Genomic DNA, 20,701 nt, shown 5'->3' with positions numbered 1-20,701 from the left:
GAGACCGTAGTTCTCAGATTGTGCATCACTGCTGCTGGAGGGCGGCTAGCTGCTGTTGAAGAGCTGGTTTTGTCTGTGTTGCAATCCACCCTTTCACACAAGAAAAAATGACCGTTCAACACAGCAAACCCGCCCTACAACACAGACAAAACCGGACCATCAGCACACTGTAAAGCCACCTTGCAACAGCGAGGCACAATGTGAGAACTATGCTCTCCCCCCACAGTTTTTTATAGGTTTCAATTGTGACCTTGAAATGGCATCTCCCATCGAGAGATGCCTCCTACGATGGGCGCTTGCGCCCTGGTCATGTCACTCCAGCTAATCGGCAAATCAGCTTAAGTGTGGCTCTGTCCTGCACATATGCGGGCATTATTCGATAGGGGCACTTCTCGACAGAACATCGGCACTCGGCTCCCTCCCCATCAGCAGAGCAACACAGGGAAGTGTCAGTAAGACACTAATGCATGACAGTTTCAGAATTCCTCACACCACACCTAGGGGGGCGGTCCCTGTTTCCAGGAGGAGGACTGTCATTGGCCACTGCTAAAGCCATTCACAGTTCTGCTAGCCCTGTCCACCATCTGGAGGAAGATGACTCGCTTGGTTGCCACTACCAATCTCAGCTAGAAGGGATTTCACTATGATTGAGAAAAATACAATCAGGTGATAGTTTGAGGAATTATTGTTGAGCTTCTGGGAACTTTGTTGCTATTATTCCTGAACCTTTGCTCTCACTTACTACTGAACCCCTGCACTTTGTGTCCCTTTAAGCCACAGCCAGTATTCAGCGCAATTAAAATCACACGCAGCCACTTTTTCTCAGATGTGGGGACCCAACTTATGATCCTGCACACAGGTCCACTGCTTTCAGAAAATGCCCCTGACCTGAGCTCATCATTGTGCATCCATTCCATATGCTTGTATGTGACATCACATACATCACACACATCACAGACGTCACATACAAGCACATGGGCTGGATGCAAGAGTTGGATCAGCAGGGATAAATGTGCCAGGACAGGTAGATGTCTCATCTCTGCTACCTTTCACCACTCTGCATATCACGCATATCATAGATGAGGAGGAGGGTACAGCGGTGAGGAAAATGAGCAGGAGGGGTTTAGAAGTGGAACAGAAGAGCAGAAGGGTACAGCAGTGGGGCAGATGAGAAGGGGGTTCAGCAGTGGGACAGAAGAGCAGGGGGTACAGTGATGGGCCAGATGAGCAGAGGGGTTTAGTGTTGGGGGGGGTAGAGATGTGAAAGGAGGTGTATTGGTGGGGTAGATGAGCAGGGGGTTACAGTGGTGAGGTATGAGAACAGGGGGAACAAAGATGGGGCAGAAGAGCAAGGGGGTACAGAGATGAGACAGATGGGCAGGGGGTACATTGGTGGGGCGGATGAGAAAGCAAGTTACAGTGGCATAGCAGGTGGGTTCAGTGTTAGGACATATGAGAAGGTGACGGCAGTAGAGCAGATGTGCAGAGAGGTACAGTGGTGGGGCTGATGAGAAAATGGGTACATTGATGGGGCAGATGAGCAGGGGGTGTTACAGTGGTGGGGCAGATGTGCAGGAGGTACAGTGGTGGGAGGGATGAGAAGGGGATTTAGCTGTAGGACAGAAAAGCAGGGGGGTACAGTGATGTGGCAGATGAGCAGAGGGGGTTCAGTGTTGGGGCAGAGGAGCAGGGGGTACAGAGGTGGTGCAGATGTGCAGAGGGGTGCAGAGGAGAAAGGAGGTACATCGGTGGAACACATGAGCAGGGGGTTACAGATGTGGGGCAGAAGAGCAGGGGGAACAGAGGTGGGACAGATGTGCAGGCGGTACAGTCGTAGGGCAGATGAGAAGGGGGTTGCAGTGGTGGGGCAGATGAGCAGATAAGTTAATTGTTAGGACAGATGAGAAGAAGTTCAGTGGTGGAGCAGATGTGCAGGGTAGTACAGTGGTGGGGCTGATGAGAAAGGGGCTAAATTGGTGGGGCAAATGAGAAAGGGGGTACATTGGTGGGGCAGGTGTATAGGGGCTTACAGTGGTGGGACAGATGAGCAAGGGGGTACAGAAGTGGAGCAGATGTGCAGGGTAGTACAGTGGTGGGGCAGATGTGCAGGGTAGTACAGTGGTGGGGCAGATGTGCAGGGGGTTGCAGTGGTGGGGCAGATGAAAAAGGGGCTAGGTTGGTGGGGCAGATGAGCAAGGGATTACAGTGGTGGAACAGATGAGCAGGGGGTTACAGTGGTGGGACAGATGATCAGGGGGGTACAGTGGTGGGGCAGATGAAAAACGGGCTAGGTTGGTGGGGCAGATGAGAAAGGGGCTAGACTGATGGGGCAGATGAGCAAGGGGTTACAGTGGTGGGACAGATGATCAGGAGGGTACAGTGGTGGGGCAGATGTGCAGGCTAGTACAGTGGTGAAACAGATTTGCAGGGGGACAGTGATCTGAGGTGCATGATGTGGGGCTGATCTGAGGTGTGGAGTTGTAGGAATTGGAGCTGATCTGAGGCGTGAGAGTGCAGGATATTAATTTCTCACTACTAAAGTAGTTTACAGTATTTACTTTATAAATCATCCTTTTCGTGATTGAGAGTGTGAAATGAACATTTCATGATCATACATCACGGGACACAGGAGCTTCATTACATAGTGGGTTATATAGGCACCTCTGGTGATTGGACACTGGTTAACCCCCAATTAAGGAGAATTCCTCCCCTATATAACCCCTCCCATATCGGAGGCACCTCCGTTTTTTCGCCAGTGGTGGTTGGTCACGTAAAACATGTGCTATGAAGAAAGCTCTGTGCAGGTCCCTGCGGAGGCCTAAGGGCTACAACAAACCGGATCCATATACCTCGGGCCGATATTTTGACTCCCAAGATGATATGGTACCCGGGCCTCGTCATCCGAAGAAACAAGGTTTTGCCTGTAAGTCCTCTCCTATTGGAAGACTGGGCTGTACTATTTACATAGTGGCACGAAAGTTTCTGGCAGAGTCTTTTACAAGGTCCAGGTAGGAGGTTCTTCTGAGAAGGAACCCCAAAAAAACCTGAAGGTTGGCACAACTCTGCCCGCCGTGATGGGTGAAGGCTGGAATCTGTTTGTTTTCAGCAATTCCTGCGGCGAGGACAGGTAATGGAAGTTAATCCTATATAAATTATATTATGGATTTCTTCATTGAGTAGTTGTATGTCTTACCTGATTTCCACCACTAGAGGGAGTAAGAGCAGCCTGATGCATACTTACATGCCTTTCAGATACACATGCTCAGTGAGGCCTGGTTCTCCCAGATGACTTACTTCTCCACTGCAATCTCTGCCACAATGAAGGTAATACAGGGGTCCCACGTAGTCTGGGGATCCCACGCAGCTCCGGTGGCGATTCCCTTCCCCCCTGGATACCGGCGGTCCTCATGCACACGTGCGCGCCGAGCGCGCTCCCGTGCTAATGGAGGAGGGGGGAGCGTGGTTGCGAGCCGTGCACGTCGGTGTGCACGGCGCTGTACTGCGCAGGCGCCAGGCGGCAGTTTTAAAAAAGCCCAGAGCGTCATTGGGCTGTAAGTGGAGACACAGGAGCTGTGGGCAGTAAGCATCCCAAGGGATTGGATTCAGGCAAACCTAAGACACCTACGCAGCATCAGGTTGTGTAGTTTAAGCATATATATTTATTGTGAGACTTTAAGCACAACAGTGATTGCACTTTGTACTAGTACCTCTGCTTTGTAGCTTAGGACTATGTCTCCTCGTAAGAGGGTCTCAGGGGGAGGTAACAAGGGCACTGGTAAAACACCGCCTAGGTCTAGGGGTTCTAAAAATGCCTGTAGGTTACTATCCCCCCCTGCAAGACTGGAGCCAGCCTCACAGGATGAGTCAGTGCCCCTGTCAGGTTTTGCAGCCTCTCCTAATATTTCAGCCCCGGTATACGTCACTCAGGACTCCCTTAGGGCTACATTGGAGGGTTTTGAAGGGAGAATCATGAATTTTATTTCAGCTTCCCTGAAAGATAGCAGGAAAAGGGGTAGATCCCCTCCCTCTGCTGAGATTCCTCTTTCAGATGACACTTCTGACAATGAGGAGAGATCCCTATCTTGGGACAGGGATCTTGAGCAGTCGGATGAATCAGAGGAAGAGGAGAGAGTCCTCTCCTCCCAGGCACTCAGAAAGCAGGTGCTGTATTATACTGAATTGGTGCGTACCACATTCAGAATGCCTGCTGCTGAGGTCGCTACGTCCTCTGTTTCTTCCCTGGGAGTCAGGAAAATCCCACAGACTGCCTTTTCCTTTCCAATTCATCCCTTAATGGATAAATTGTTGTATGAGGATTGGGGACATCCCGATAAGCTGTTTGCTCCTCCTAAAAGGTTTTCTATGCTTTATCCTCTGGAGGAAAGTTTCACCAAGAAATGGGGGGTCCCATCTGTCGATGCGGCTGTTTCTTGTGTGAATAGAAACCTGACCTGTCCTTTGGATAATGCTTAGGTATTAAAAGATCCATCTGATAAGAAGCTGGAAACATTATTAAAAGCCTCCTTTTCCATGACTGGCGCAGTAGTGCAACCTACAGTCGCAGCTGTGGGGTTGTGTCAGTTCCTCAAGGAACAGGTTAAGCAGATGCTTGGCCTCCTTCCCAGTGAGGAAGTGAAGAATTATGCAGAAATACCTCAAATTCTGTGTTTCATGATTGATGTGATTTTGGATTCTGTCCAACAAGCATCTCGTTTGTCTCTCCTGTTGGTACACATGCGAAGGGCCCAATGGCTAAAGAATTGGGCATCTGAGCTTTCATGCAAGAAGCATTTGATTGGGTTCCCGTTTAAAGGGGAACGTTTGTTTGGAGAAGAATTAGACAAATTAGTCCAAAAAATTTCAGGGGGTAAATCTACTCTCCTTCCAGTCAAAAGGAGCAAACGTCCATCATTTAGGCATTCTCTCTCTCCCGGAGCATCAAGCTCTAAGCAGTGGCGACAGCCTTCTCAACCCCCCTCTACAGGAAAGGCTCAAGGCCGGGCCCAGTGGCAGAAGAAAGCCTGCCAAGCAGAGCCCAAAAGCTTCCTTGTGAAGGGGCGCCCCCGCTCGGCCGAGTGGGGGGAAGGCTCCTGCAGTTTGCGGAAGCCTGGCGGGAAGAGATCCAGGACAAGTGGGTGGTCTCTTCGGTATCTCTGGGCTACAAGCTGGAGTTTCAGGAGATTCCACCTTCTCGCTTTCTAAGGTCAAGGATCCCCAGTGGCCCAGTAAAGCAAAGACTGCTATTTCTGGCCTTAGATCACATGCTATCCCAGGGGGTGATAGTAGAAGTGGACCCAAGAGAACAGGGTTCAGGGTTTTACTCAAATCTCTTCACCATTCCAAATGGAAGTGTCAGACCTACCCTTCATCTGAAGGATCTGAACCGGTTTTTACGCATCCGGTCCTTCCGAATGCAGTCAATTCGCACTGTGGTCTCCTCCCTGCAAGGGGGAGAATTTATGGCATCAATAGACATCAAGGATGCATATCTCCATGTGCCAATTTTTCCCGCACACCAAAAGTATCTAAGGTTCGCGGTAGAGCGGCGCCATTTTCAATTTCTGGCCTTGCCGTTCGGGCTCGCTACGGCCCCTCGGGTCTTCACCAGGGCTGCTGTTAGGAATCATGGGGCCCAATACAGCCTACCTGACAGGGTGTCAGGGCTGGGCTCAGCCCTTCCTTCTCTAAGCTGGCAACTTAGCTGTTGGCTAAATGCCAGCCCCTATCTCTCCACAGTGACTCACCTGTTGATGATATCCTGCTCGTCAGTCCTGCCTTCTTAAGCCGCTCAGCCCAGATGATCTCTGCCTTCACCTTGGTCACATCTCTAGAGACGCTCTCCTGCGTTCCTCTTAAAGACTTGCTTGGCTGACATTCCTTTTGGCTCCAGATCCTGCTTGCTGTTCTACTACACTCATCTCTGGCTCCCTGACGTTTTGGCTTTTCTGACTACCCATTCCGGGTTCCTGAACTCTGGCTATGTTTTGACTATGTTTACTATGTTTACCTTTTTTTAAATTATTATTAAACAAGTGAGATTTAACTGTACTTCTGTCTCAGTCTGATTCATGGTTTCTGACACAGGTCCAAGATTAGGGGGGGGGGGGGGGGGGTTAGATTGCGCTATGGACCACTCAATACAAAAGGTAAAAATATGTAAATATGAAAAATTGGGTAAGAGCAGCCTCTATTTATTTCCACCCGAACGGGTGGAAAGATACTGAAAGGGGTGAGAGAGGAAATAGACCTGGCGCTATACCATATGCCACTACAAATCTGTACGTGAGAACTCTGTTATGTGTAATTTTCAGCGTGCTGGCAATTAAATAGAAATCATAGAATAAAAGTCATAAAATAGGAAATGCTCATCCGAATATTACTATCAATAATACTAAAGTGCAAGTGATAGACCTGTGCATAAAAACTTTGTAATTTTCAGCGTGCTGGCAATTAAATAAAAGACATGGAAAAAACCATAAAGTGGAAATTGCTCATCCAAAGGTGACTCAGACAGTATGCTGCTAAAGTGCAAGTGCCAGTGAATTTACATGTGCCAATACCTATATGTTATCATACGTGAATTAAAAATATGGAAACAAAGTAGAGTAAAACAAAATGTGTTATCTTAAAACTACTAAAAATATGGTGACTATATTTTGTTTATAAGGTGTTTTGCACAAAATATCATGCAAAGTATAATCAGAAATAATTTCGTGATGACTGACACACTGCAAAAAATAAAAGTGAAGACATGTGCAGTGCAGGGAAAACTAACAATGAAAAAAATAAAAAATATATAAAAATATAAAAATATAAAAATAAAAATAAAGATAAAAGTCTCTGGTGAGTGACGGAATCTTCCGTGCGTGAAGGAGGGGGAAGTGATAATTTCCAAAATTATTTCCCGTGTTCAGTGGTCACTTCTATATTATACTCTCACCGGAAAAAGGACCCCATCCGGGGTGGATCAGCCTTCACAATATCAGCTATTGTGTCGCTCTCTGGCTTGCTTCAGATGCAATGCTGGGGATCCCTCGTTTCTCCGTGAGTATAGTGTGCCACGTTATGTATATTAAAAGAGAGGCATATCCATAGTGTGATAACGTTTAAAAGCTCATTTTTATTCAAAAAAGATTAAAACTACTTACAAAAGCAGAGTTTGCAAATGCGGTTGTGTTACAGCTTTAAGACGGTTTTAAAAGTCCCGCTCAGCAGTCCCCGATCGTCTTCGCCATGGTGATGGAACCCGTGGCGGAGATGATCAGGAGACATCCCGGAATTCAAGGCATCTCTGCTCGAGGGGTGCAACACAAGATCTCACTTTTTGCGGATGACGTCATTTTGACATTGTCCAATCCCTACCAATCTATGATGGCAGCTCAGGAGGTACTGACTAAATTCAGTAATGTAGCATTTTATAAGATTAATGAAAGTAAGTCATGTATCTTAGGATTGGGTACTGATGCCCATTTACAGGCAAACTTACAAAGAGACTTCCCGTATCCTTGGTCCTCTGACTCTATCCAATATCTAGGCACTCACATAACTCCCACCACAACAAAACTATTTTGCGCGAACTTTCCTCCAATGCTGGAAGCTCTCCATGGTGAAATAACCAAACTCCAGAAGCACTTTTTGTCCTGGCACGGTCGTTTAGCAGCCTATAAAATGCTGCTACTCCCCAAATTAACATACTTATTTAGAGCCTTACCGATAATTATTCCCCCCTCCTTTTTTAAGACCCTTCAAAAACAAATGTTAAATTTCATTTGGGCAGGGAAAAAGGCGAGATTTTCGTCTAATATGCAGGGCAAAAATAAACAAGTGGGGGGTATAGGAATCCCGGTTCTCCAAGACTATGCCACCGCAGCCGTGCTGGACCAGATAAGAAGCTGGATCTCCCCAACAGAACCCAAGCCTTGGTGCCAATTAGAGCAATCATGGGTACACCCTAGGACATTGAACTCTCTTTTAATAGCTTTTAGTGTTGACCAATTCAACATTGTTGTAGACCACCCCACCATACAAGCCTCTCTACAATCGTGGAGCAAGTTCCTAGCGTTGTCACGCAATGTTGACAGACTAACGTCAGTCCCCATTCCTTTGAAGTCACTCCAATGGTTGATACCCAATATCTCCTTGAATATATCCTTCAAGAAAGAGATTACTATGGTCCAGGAGCTCATGGTAGGAGATCGTATTCTTTCCTTCCACGACTGTTGTACTAACTATAACATCCCCCCGACTGAATTTTTGACTTATTCTCAAATTGCATCCTGGTGGCGTCAATCGGGCTCCACTAACTCCCTAATCCCTTCGGGGGCGTGGGAGTGTTTAAATTCGACCAGCCCCAAACCTAGAGGCATCGCTATACTGTACGATCTCCTGAATAATAAATCTTCTTTTGTTAAATTTGGCCATTTGGTGAGATGGGAGTCAGATCTCGGGAAACAATTTACAGATAGACAATGGTTATCAGCAATTAAAGACAATATTCGATTCTCAAGGTGTTCAAACTATTGGGAACTGGCGATTAAACTCACAGCCAGATGGCACTTTACCCCCTATATTATGGCTAAATTTTCAGAGGGACAATCCAATCTTTGCTGGAGAGGGTGTGGCCAGGTGGGCACACTTATACACATGTGGTGGGCATGCCCACACTTGCGGAGCTTCTGGAATGAGGTTTTCAAGTTGGTGGCGACAATCACAGGAGTTCTTAATAGGTCATCTCCCGAAAAAGCATTGCTGAGTATAGATATGTCGGTCTATCCCCTACCATTGAGAGCCATAGCTATGAACATCATATTAGCAGCGAGATCCCTGATAGTACAAAGTTGGAAATCGAGGGACATACCTACAATGCGGGAATTGATTACAAAGGTCACTATCATTTCGGCGTATGAAAACATTTTAGCATACCGAGATGGTACAGGTGCGAAATACAGGGCATATTGGTCTGCCTGGAACTGTCGGTTCCAGGATAATGGATGAATTGTATGACTGCGACTAATAGTATGAATAATTTGGTGCAGACTGCCTCATTTTCATGCACTTTCTCCCCCCCCCCCCCCCCCCCCACTCTTTTGGCCTTCCCCTTCTTTTCATGTTCCAAAATGTTGAAGTTTTACATCCCTCGACCTACAGTGTTGTGAATTCTATTCTGAATAGCTGGATCTCATCTCCACCACGTGTTATGCAATGCAATAGAAGGTCAGCTCTTGGATGAGTTCTATGGTTTACTTTTTTCTTCCTTTTTTTTGTTACTAATTTCACAGGATACAGTTTGCAAAGAATGGTATTTGTTTATTTGCTGTCAATCCTACGAATTCTATGTGTACGATATTATAACATTGTGTCATTGTGTCCTGGCACCTCTGTATTTATGTATTTTCCCCCTTTTCTTATCAATAAAAATCTATTTGAATAAAAGTCCCGCTCAGCTTCCTGGTGTATGCTAGAGGTGTACGTCGCTTGGCCACGCCCTACGCGTTTCGTCATACAGACGTCATCTGGAGCGGCCATCTTCATACACCTTTAGCTTTATATAGGGTGTATTGTTCCTATCGCGCATGCGCGGTCAATCGCCGCCATTTTTAGTGAGGGAATGCCCTCATTCTTTAGTACTGCGCCGTGTGATGTTCCTATTGCGCATGCGCGGTCAGTCGCCGCCATTTCCAGTCAGGGAATGCCCATTTAATTCGCTGCTTGTACGATGGACAATACACCGCTATGTTTGAAGCTGCAACTTGACCCACTCTATGCTCAGACTTTATCAGAGTCAAATTGTAATGCACAGAAACTAAACAATAAAACAAAACAAAACAAAAACCAGAAAACGAATGTGGAAACTGCTGTAGTGAGGAAACTAGTAGAGAAGATGGTTATGTTAAAAAAAGATATGGTTTTATTTAAACGAGAAGCTAGATAGATATTGTGTGGGGACTTGATTTAAAACGGTAATAAGTTGGGATACCCGATTCTCTATTTATGTTACCGGGTCAATTAATTATGGAAAACGTATATTGAATTAAAGTGAATACTCACTATTGCAACTATGCTATAAACGTTAAATTATGGAATGAGTTCAAATAGATTCTCACTATTGCAACTGCGCTATGTCAATAATTTAACAAGACGGGGCCTATTTAATACTTGGAGAAGGGAAAATTATTTATTAAAAGAAAAATTATGTTCATATAAGGATAAAAATAAAAATATATTTAAAAAATATGTATATAAAAAAGTAGTACTTCCGGTTCCGGCGCCGCATGGAGTAGCTGTGCCTCTCACAGCTCCCGCAAACCGCCCTCCACATCGGCCTGAAAATCGGCGTTTTCCGCCCCAAAAAGCCCCACCAGCCTTCTCCACGTCCCCGGCCACGGGATGGACCGGTTCGTCGAAAAAACCGGGCCGCGATCGTACGCGGCCGCCGCCGCGCGGCCGGCCCAGCCGCAAATCGAGGCCCCGGCTTCGGCCTACACGGATCCGGCCTGTGCGGCCCAGCCTGAGGAGACGTCGCCTGCTATGGAGGTAGGGGAACGGCCTGCTCATCCATCCAGCATGAGTGACTCTTTACTACCACAGATCCAGGCCCCCCCTCCTCCATCTAGCCCTGAAACATCTCCCTTCATGCAGCAGCCACACTTACCTCCACTGCCACGAGACCATCACACAGAACTCCTGGCACAGGCTGTGGCTGCTCTCCTCTCCCCTATGATAGCTGCATCAGTGGAGAAAGCTGTCAGCTCAGGTATGCAGAAAGTCCAAGCCCAGCTGGGGGAACATGCATCCAGACTGAATGAAGCAGAGCATCGCATTTCCACCATTGAGGACGAGCTTTACCAGACGCAATCCCTGGAACATGCACAGGACAGAACGAACAAATTTATTCTGGAAAAACTCGATGACCTCGAGAACAGGTCCAGGAGAAACAACCTGCGTTTCGTAGGTTTCCCTGAATCGCTCCATCAATCTGCCCTAATGGAATTATGCGCTCGTCGCATCCCTGAAGCTCTGGGTCTGGGAGGCCCGTGTATCGTGGAGCGCGCTCACCGCATGGGGGCTTTCAACTCGGAACGCAAGTTACCGCGCCCGATCATAGCCAAATATCTCAACTACTCAGACAAAGCCGCCATACTGCAACAATACCGGCAAGCAAGATCCCTACAGATAGAAGGAGTCCGCATCCTGATCTTCGCCGACTATTCGGTAGATGTTTCTAAACAACGCAAAGCTTTCCAGCATGTTTGTGCAGAACTTCACCAACGGCAATTCAAATTCACATTGGCATTCCCGGCTACCCTACGGATCAAAACACCCTCCGGTGAACAACTGTCCTTTCAAGACCCGGAGGAAGCATCTGCCTACTTGAAATCGTCGCGCTCAGGATCCCTCCTCAGCCCCACACCTAAGGCCCCACCACTCAACCGGGCCCTGGATCAGAGGAGCCCGCGCAAGGACTCTCCCAAGCGCTTCAGGGCCTCGGGTCCAACTCATCATGGCCTCACTACACGCTGAGGGGCACGCACTGGCCCCGCTGTTTCCACACGCAAGTGTTTTTTTTTCTTTATGGCTCTGTTTGGCCTTCCTCCGTACCTGGTCAAGGTGTTCTGAACTTTGGACTCTCCCTCCTGGACAGTCCACACCTCACAGGTAATATCTGTTACTACTTGTTCAGACTTGTTGTTCTGTCTGCATACATCTTGAACTGACTCTTTGCTGACGAACTTTTTTGTTATGTTCCATTTTAGTTGTATTTTTACCCTTCCTCAGTGGTTCATGGCTATAGAGGTATATTGCTTAACATGGCAACTTATGTACACTAATTTGTGATATCTATATTTTCATTTTTGTACACATCCGTACCCTCTTCCCCCTGGGTTCTTTGTGCAGACCTGCGTCCATGTGCTGCTCTCCCGCATGCCCTGCCGCTGCCTTATACTCCATCTCTAAGGGGCGGAAGCCTCTGACATAATGCAGGGCTGGTTATGGGAACTGGTCTTCGCAGTGATCCCCATGCGGAAAAAAGAGAAGTTGGTTAGCGATTATGTTTATTTCTGCTTATCTTATCTTTGGCTACTGCGACAGTTTTATCCTTCCCCCTCCTCTCCTTTTCCTCTACCCGATAGGTTTTCTACTAGGGCACGCATACTCATCATCCCCCTTCTTAGGGCTTTGATCTCATGCTCCAGTATAGATAACTACTGCTCACTACACTTAACCACACACATCCGAATGATTTCACTACTAGCACACCATATCCCCATCCTAATCCCATCATGCTGCGAATAATTTCGTGGAATGTGAAGGGCCTTCGTTCCCCTGCTAAGAGAATGAAGGTTCTTCGCCATCTCAAACGGCTCAAAGCAGATATAGCTTTGCTTCAGGAGACACATCTTTCTTCAACCGATTTTGTTCGGATGAAGAAACTCTGGGTGGGGGCGGTGGCGGGCTCAGAAGCTCTCGGCCGTAAAGCGGGAGTCCTTATCCTTATTCATAAAAATCTCCCTTGTACCATACTGTCAACGGATACGGATACTCAGGGCAGATTGCTCTCTATTCGTATCCGCATTGGGACAAAAGAAATAGTGATATCCAACATATACGCCCCAAACAGTCCTACGAAGCAATTCTTCACCACACTGACCACCTGGCTCCTGCGCTACCCCTCCTTACCTCAAGTCGTGGGGGGAGACTTTAATTCCGTAATACACCCACTAGCTGATAAATCTTCGAAACGCCGACTTGACTCGTCCTTGACACCGACCAACACTACATTGTTAGCGGACACAATGGAATCCCTTCGTCTCCTTGACCTATGGCGCATACACCACCCGACTGATAGGGAATTCTCCTTCTACTCCCATCCACACAACTTATTCACTAGAATTGACTACATATTTAGCTCGCATGACCTACTCCCCTTCATCCCGGACGCGGAGATACATGATATTGCTATCTCTGACCATGCTCCTATATCTATATCTCTAGAGACTCCTGATATCCATCCGAATCCCAAAATTTGGCGATTCCCCGCCTTCCTCCAACACAACGCGGACTTCCACACCTACATCACCAAAGAATGGCGTTTATACGTACAAACTAATGCGGACCATGCGGACAACCCTAATCTGCTATGGGACGCAGGGAAAGCTTTCCTCCGAGGACGCATTATCTCTTATGCATCCTCCTTCAAAAAGAATGCACATCTTAACTACACTACGGCCAGTTTCAGACTCCATCAGGCTCAACGTACACTCTATACCCATGACACACCTGAAAACCGGGAAGCTTGGCGAATAGCCAAACAATCCTTTGAAACTTGGGCCGACACACTAGAATCGATTAAGAGAGCTCACTTTGATGCCACTCTCCACAAATTCGGGAACAAAGCCGGTAAACTGCTAGCCAGACTATGTAAAGGAACCTACCGCCCAACTATCATACCAGCTATCCGGGAGCCCGACGGCTCTATAACGACGTCGCAACAGGGCATAAACTCTGCCATGCTGCGCTACTATACGGCCTTGTATGCGGCCGACCCTATCGACGAGCAAACGGCACACGAATTTATAGGCAAAGTGACTCTGACTCAAATATCCCCCTCACAACTAGACTCCCTAAATGCCCCCATATCTCTCGCGGAAATAACCAACACGATTCGGACTCTAGCCTCTTCCAAAGCCCCTGGTCCAGATGGACTAACGGGCGAATTTTATAAATCCCTCAATTCACTCCTAGCACCCACACTTGAAAGGGTGTACCAACACATGTGGACAGGGGGCCCCTATCTACCCACAGGCAACCAGGCGATAATAAAACTTCTAGAAAAAAAGGGGAAGGAACCTACAGAACCAGGCTCTTATAGGCCCATATCGCTCCTAAATCTCGATGTCAAGATTTTATCCAAAATCATAGCCACAAGGCTAGCTAACATCATCCCTTTTCTGATCCATCCTGCCCAGTCAGGCTTTGTGAAAGGCAGAACGGCGACGATCAACATCAGAAAGGTGATGATGGCACTAGAGCACGCTAGATGCAACCCGAACGGGGACTTTGCCATCATTACTCTTGATGCCGAAAAAGCTTTCGACAATGTTAGTTTTGAATGGCTGTCTCTGGTTCTGAACAAAATGGGTTTCACTGGCCCTTTCTTACATCTAGTAAAATCTATGTATACCTCTCCGGCCGCCAGATTGGTTGCAGCTGGCCTGCTCTCAAATGAATTTCGCCTCCATAAGGGTACGAGACAAGGCTGCCCCTTATCCCCTCTCCTCTTTAATTTGGCCCTGGAACCACTATCTAGGTTTTTGTCCACAGTAGCCCCAATCCATGGCATTCCGATAGGGGAGCTACAACTGAAGACGTCTCTCTTTGCAGATGACGTCCTCATATTCTCCGCAAATCCTTCCGCAGATATGCCCACGATAAAGAACACGTTTGATCTATTCCGAAAATGCTCCGGTTTACGCATAAACTATTCCAAGAGTGAGATACTGCCCCTCGGTTCCCTCCCACCTCCGGCCTGGTCTCACAATTCCATCTTCTCGATAGCTAAATCACACATCACTTATCTGGGTATTAAAATAGGGAAGCTTCCCTCCTCACTTTACCATCTGAATTATCCTCCCCTTTTTAACAAGCTCACTCTGGAACTTGAAAACTGGATGGATCTGCCCCTCTCGCTCCTGGGAAGATGTCACCTGATAAAAATGGTCAGTTTCGCACGCCTGCTATACCCTCTTCAAACGATACCTTTACTCATCAGACACAAGGATATTCAAATTTTAAACTCTGCAATATCAAAATTTCTTTGGCGAAACAAAAGACCGCGCATTGCCTTCTCGAAACTTCATCTTCCCAGGACCGAAGGCGGTATTAGTCTTCCGAACGTTAGATTGTATAATTTAGCATGTCTCTTGAGGGTGAGTTTAGACTGGATTACCCAAAAGTCCCAATGTTCAAATTTTCACTTGGAAACGGCAATGGTCCATCCCTATTCCCTTACTGCCCTTCTTCACTGCAAGTGGAAATCTCTAGCAACTCCGCACCAACACAACCTCCTGCTGAGGGACACTGCCATTGCCTGGAGGGAGGTAAGGAAAAGTCTCCGTCTCTCTCCTTTCATCTCTAAATTTCTTCCAATTCAAGGGAACCCAAATTTTACTCCGGGTTTGGAACGACAACCCTACGATGAATGGCGCCAAAAGGGTCTTGCTACATTTTTCTCCATGTGTGATCCAGATTCTGGCAGGGTGATGCCATTTAGCTCCCTAGCAGCAAAATTTTCTCTTCCGGATGCCTCAAACTTCCATTATCGCCAATGTGTCAGCTTTCTTCAAAAAACCTGCAGGACCGAATCCGTCAGATTCACTACATCGTTCATGGAAACTCTCATCCGGAATGACACCTGCAAAATTTCTGACATATACAAACCACTACTTTTGAAAATTACTCCATCCTTAGCCTCGTCCTCAGTGCTGAATTGGGCGAAGGACTTTCCAGAGGAGGACATAGTAGACAAAATCCTGCAAGGCCTCAATTCTGTGTACAATCTGATCCCTAATGAATTATGGAGGGAAACCCAGCTGAAAATCGCCCACCGCGCCCATATTCCTTTTCTTCCCACTCCCAACCATTCTTCGGCCTCTTCCTCCCCGTCACTGTGCCCAATGTGCCAACAACCCAAACCTTCTCTCGTACACCGGTTCTGGACTTGTAACTTTATTGCTACTTTCTGGGATCAAGTTCTGGCTTATATCTTCAGGATTACGCTGTTGAAACTCCCCAAGAATCCGCTCCTCCTCATCTTTGGGCATTGGGACTACACTCTACTTCCCTGGTCAACCGCCCCCAGCCCACCGGGAAAGGACTGGTCCTTGATCTGCCTCCTATTAGCCAGAAGGGCCATACTGGCCAACTGGACCTCCGCATCCACGCCCTCCATTTCACAGGTCGAAAGGGATCTCTTACAACTCCTTTTTCGGGACAAAATTAATGCCAACCTGGACCACCAGAAAGCCTCCAAACGCTTTCATGACAGATGGGACCTTTTTATTTCGATGCAACTCTCTCCACACGACCGTACGCTCCTTGATAAACACTCATTTGTGTACAAAGATCCTCATCAAACATGAACTCTTCCACTATTGGATGTCTTCCTTCAATGGAGTATTGGACCTAAGCCCACTTCCCCCCCCCCCCTCTTCCTTCCCCCCCCCCCCCTTTTCCCATCCCCTCTCCTGTTTTTGCCATATTTGGTTAGTTCCATGAGGTTAATTTTAGAGCCTCCGGGCTAGTTAGATCCATCCAGTTATAGTCTCCTCATGTCTGTCTAATCCTATGAGGGAGTGGATTAGCGTCCGCTCTCGTTCAAGTTTTTAAGTCTTTTGTTTTTCCTTTCTTTTCTTTTCCACGCCTTCAAGATGATGAGAGTCTCGTCTTGTGTTATAGTCTACTTTGTACACTGTACTTATATAAACAAGAAAACACTTGTATCTGCTGATGATGATTTTATGTACTGTTCTAACACTTTTTCAATAAAAATTTATTCAAAAAAAAAAAAAAAAAGTAGTCATTATTATTATTATTATGTAAGGGATTTGGCCTATAAAGGATATATGCTTTAAAAGGAAACCATTTGTATTCAGTATAAGAAGATGTGAAAAAATGTAGAAGGTATATGGAAATAAATAAATAAATAGACAAAAAAGTCTGTAAAAATGGGAAACAAGAATGCGTTAAGGGAGGACCAAATTGACAATGCCTTGGTTATTACCATATATTTTTACCGGAAATATTCTAATTTTTATTTTTGAATAAATAACATTCGACCCAAATTCATGTGTTGTTCTTTAATTTTTAATAGAGGTGGAGTCCATCACTTATTTCCACCTTGGATTAATTATGTGATTTTATACCTTGGTTGACTACCATATGTGTCTGCTTCATGGGTGGAGGATATTTGCCCCTGATTGGTGTGTCAGATCTCCAATTGTGTTTGACCCCTGAGACTACATGTAATAATGATGGTAAGTATAAAAACCTATATAGAGAATCATGTATATGGATATGCAAGGGATGGGTTTGGAGCCATTCCCAAAGGACATGTGTCTGTAGTTGCATGTAAGGGAGGGGGAAGGATTGGAATGGAAAAGACTTTAGAAGTAATGGTAATATTTTCCGTCTTATGGTGAATAAGGAAATGTCTTACTGCCCTTTTCTTAGCAGGTATGAGATTTTTTGGTTTGTTGAATTTATTACATTCGACCTGGAAATGTTCTTAAATAAAAATTCCAAATATATTAATAGCAGATTAAAATTAGTAGTTAAAGATTAAAAATTAAAAATTAGAGGTTGGAGGTTAAAAATTGGTTAAGAAACAATTAAGGTCCAGGTCTATATTCATTCCTGCAGGGTGTAAAATTTCCAGGTTAAAAGTCCACTTTGTTTCATTCTGTGAAATTTTAATAGTCATGTCTTCTCCCCTCCAATGTCCTTTAATTTTATCAATGGCGTAGAAGATCATTTGTTTAGGATCTTGGTTATGAAAGTCTCTAAAGTGCCGAGAGACACTATGTTTGTCATATCCTTTTCTGATGTTTTTAATATGTTCCCCGATTCTTACATGTAGTTCCCGTGTAGTTCTTCCTACATATTGTTTGTGGCAGGGGCACTCTATGACATATGTCACATGCATGCTTTTGCAGGAAATCAGTTCTTTTATGGGGAATTCTCTTCCATTGGTAGTTGAGGAAAATTTTGTGGTTTTCCTGTGAGTTTTTTTACTTCTACGGCAAGGGAGACATTGTCCACATTTAAAGAAGCCTTTTAGATGTTTGTTAATCTTAATGTCTCTTGGGGGGTCAATTGAATTCTTGACTAATTTGTTTCTCAGATTAGGAGCCTTTTTATAAATAAAAGCAGGATTATTGGGCAATATTTGTTTTAACACTTCATCTGTTTTTAGAATGGGCCAATGTTTCTTTACGATCTTTTCTATTTCTTTATGTTGTCTATTGAAACCTGTGAAGAAGGCAGTCTCTATGTTTTTCTTACTCCTGGGTACTATTTTATTTTCTATTAGTTGTTTCCTCTCCGTTTTCATTACAGCTTCTTTGAGGGCCCGTAGGTAGGATTCTTTGTACCCTTTATGTATAAATCTTCTGATAATTGCTTCTGCTTGTGTATCGAAGTCTTCTTTCTTAGTGCAATTTCTATATACTCTCAAAAGTTGTCCTTTGGGTATGTTCCCAATCCATCTTGGATGGTGGCAACTTGAGGTGGGTATATAGCCGTTCCGATCGGTGGCTTTGAAGAAAGTTCTTGTACCCAGGGATCCCTCAGTTTTAAATATCTGTAGATCTAAATAGTCTATATTTTGATCATCCCATTTGCCTGTAAAGGTGATGCCATAAATATTGTGATTTATTTCATCTAAAAAGGACTATAGTTCTGCTTGGGATCCTCCCCAGATAATTAAAATATCATCAATATATCTTCTATACATTTTCAGGTTCCTTCTAGGTGTTCCATAAATTTGTTCCTCCTCCCAATGATCCAGGAAGAGGTTTGCCACACTGGGTGCGTATTTTGCCCCCATAGCTACTCCCTTTGTTTGGACGTAATGCTTCCCTTTGTACCAGAAGTGGTTATGGCTCATTGCAAGGTCCAGTCCTTCCAATATATAATCTATTTGTTCTTGTTTCAATTTCGATTTTTTATGTAAGGCCCACTCGACTGCATTGAGACCATCCTTTTGTCTGATGTTTGTATATAAGGAATTGACATCAGTCGTAACCAGTAAGTCTTTGTCCTCCACCGTGATGTTTTCCAATTCCTTCAGTAGTTGTCTACTGTCTTTTAAGTAGGATTTTCCTTCAGTTACTAGTGGTTGGAGGAAACTGTCGACGTAGGCACCTAGTCTTGAAAACAGGGAGTCTATTCCACTTACTATGGGTCTTCCTGGAGGTTGTGTTTGGCTTTTGTGAATTTTTGGAACATAATAAATCACTGGGGTTTTCGGTGCGTTGGGTGTTAGATACCTTGCTTCCTTTTTATTAAGTATCCCTTTCAGTAGGCCCTTCTTAGTATAATTGTTAAGTTTTTTGTTGTATTCTTCTTTTGGGTTTTTCTTTAATTGTTTATAGGTGTCAGGAATATTGAGGAGATTGGTCATCTCCTGTTCATAGTCTATCTTTTTGAGTATAACCAGGCCGCCGCCCTTATCTGCTGGCCTGATGACTATGTCTTTTTTCTTTTCTAATTGTTTAATAGTCTTCCAGATGCCCTTCCTCTTGGATGGTTTTATTACCAGATCCCTGATATCTCTTTCTACCATTTTTTTAAAAACTTTGATTCCCTCATTCTGCTGCTGGTTTGGATTAAAAATGGAATTATTTCTCAATTGGGAATGTTTAAAAATGGGCTCTTCTTTCTCCTTCTCTGTGCCTTTAGTGTTGGCATAACATTTTTTAATATTTAATTTTCTAATGAATTTTTGTAAATCAATGAAGGTTTCAAATTTGTCCAGATCTTTATCTGGAGCAAATTTTAAACCTAAATCCAGTATTTTTAGTTCTTCCTCACTGAAAGTTGCCCCACTAAGGTTATAGATACCTTCTCCTAATATTCTCGCCTTCTTTTTCTTGACGCCTCCTCTCTTTCCCCTCTTTCGTTTTCTTCTGCCCATCTTGGGGGCCTGTATTCCCTCCTCTGATTCTCTCGGTAATCCTGGTATTCTGTGTGCACTCCTCTCATGTTCCCTGGACCTGTCCACCTGGGATTCCAACCTCCATTTCTTCTGGGTTGTCCCTGATATTGATTTCTCGCTGGGTACCGGAACGGTCTCCAGCCACCCCTCGGTCCAAAAGGGGGGTTTCCCGGTGGTCTGTGTCCTTGTCCCCTGTGAAAAAAATCACTTTGATACCTGACGTGGAGTGGAGTGGTTTGGGGGTGTCTTCTAAGGGGGGAGTACCTATTCTGATGTCTCGGAATGTTATATGAGTCCGGACCTGAATGTTGAATTCCTCTGGGAGTGTCCCATTCCCTTCTACTCTGATTTCTGTTGTTACTTATTTCGGGCCTTCTATGGTTTGGTGTGTAGGGTTCTCCTATTCTTTCCACCCTATTTGGTGTTGGAGTGGGTTGTTGCCATGTTTCTTCATTTCCATTTGCTTGGTCCTCATCTGAGTCATCACCCATGGATATGTTATTGTCCTCCTCAGTGTAGGTAGTGTCCATTTGCCACTTGTATATTTGTTGATTTTTGTAATCTAGTACATCCCTCCGAAACTTTTTCAGTTTTTTTTTGTTGGATATCTTTATCATATTTTTTTAATCATTTCTTGCAGGTTTTGTTCTTTCTCTTTATATTCATTTGTATCCTTATGTGGTAGCAGTTGGTCTTTAATCTGTGTGATTTCTGTCTCAATATTTTTGAGTTTGACTTGTCTCCTTACTACAATTTTTTGTAGTAATAGGGTTTCACTTTCATTAAAGAATTTATACCAGTCTTCCATCAAATGTTTGCCATTTAGAGCATCATTGGGGGAGACGTCCCATCTCAATCTTCTTGGAGTAATTTTTTCAGAGATGTACATCTCCAGGATGGCTATGTCCCACCATACTCTTAATTGCTTCTCTAGATGGTGTTTTAGCTGTGTAAACAAATAAATCTAAATCTTATTTGTTGGCTACA

The sequence above is a fragment of the Lithobates pipiens genome, unplaced genomic scaffold (assembly GCF_037356315.1).
Source record: "Lithobates pipiens isolate NorthernLeopardFrog02 unplaced genomic scaffold, aLitPip1_a1.2 Scaffold_27, whole genome shotgun sequence".
Classification (NCBI taxonomy): Eukaryota; Metazoa; Chordata; class Amphibia; order Anura; family Ranidae; genus Lithobates; species Lithobates pipiens.
The sequence above is the reverse complement of the archived record's forward strand: the minus strand, read 5'-3'. Positions refer to the sequence as shown.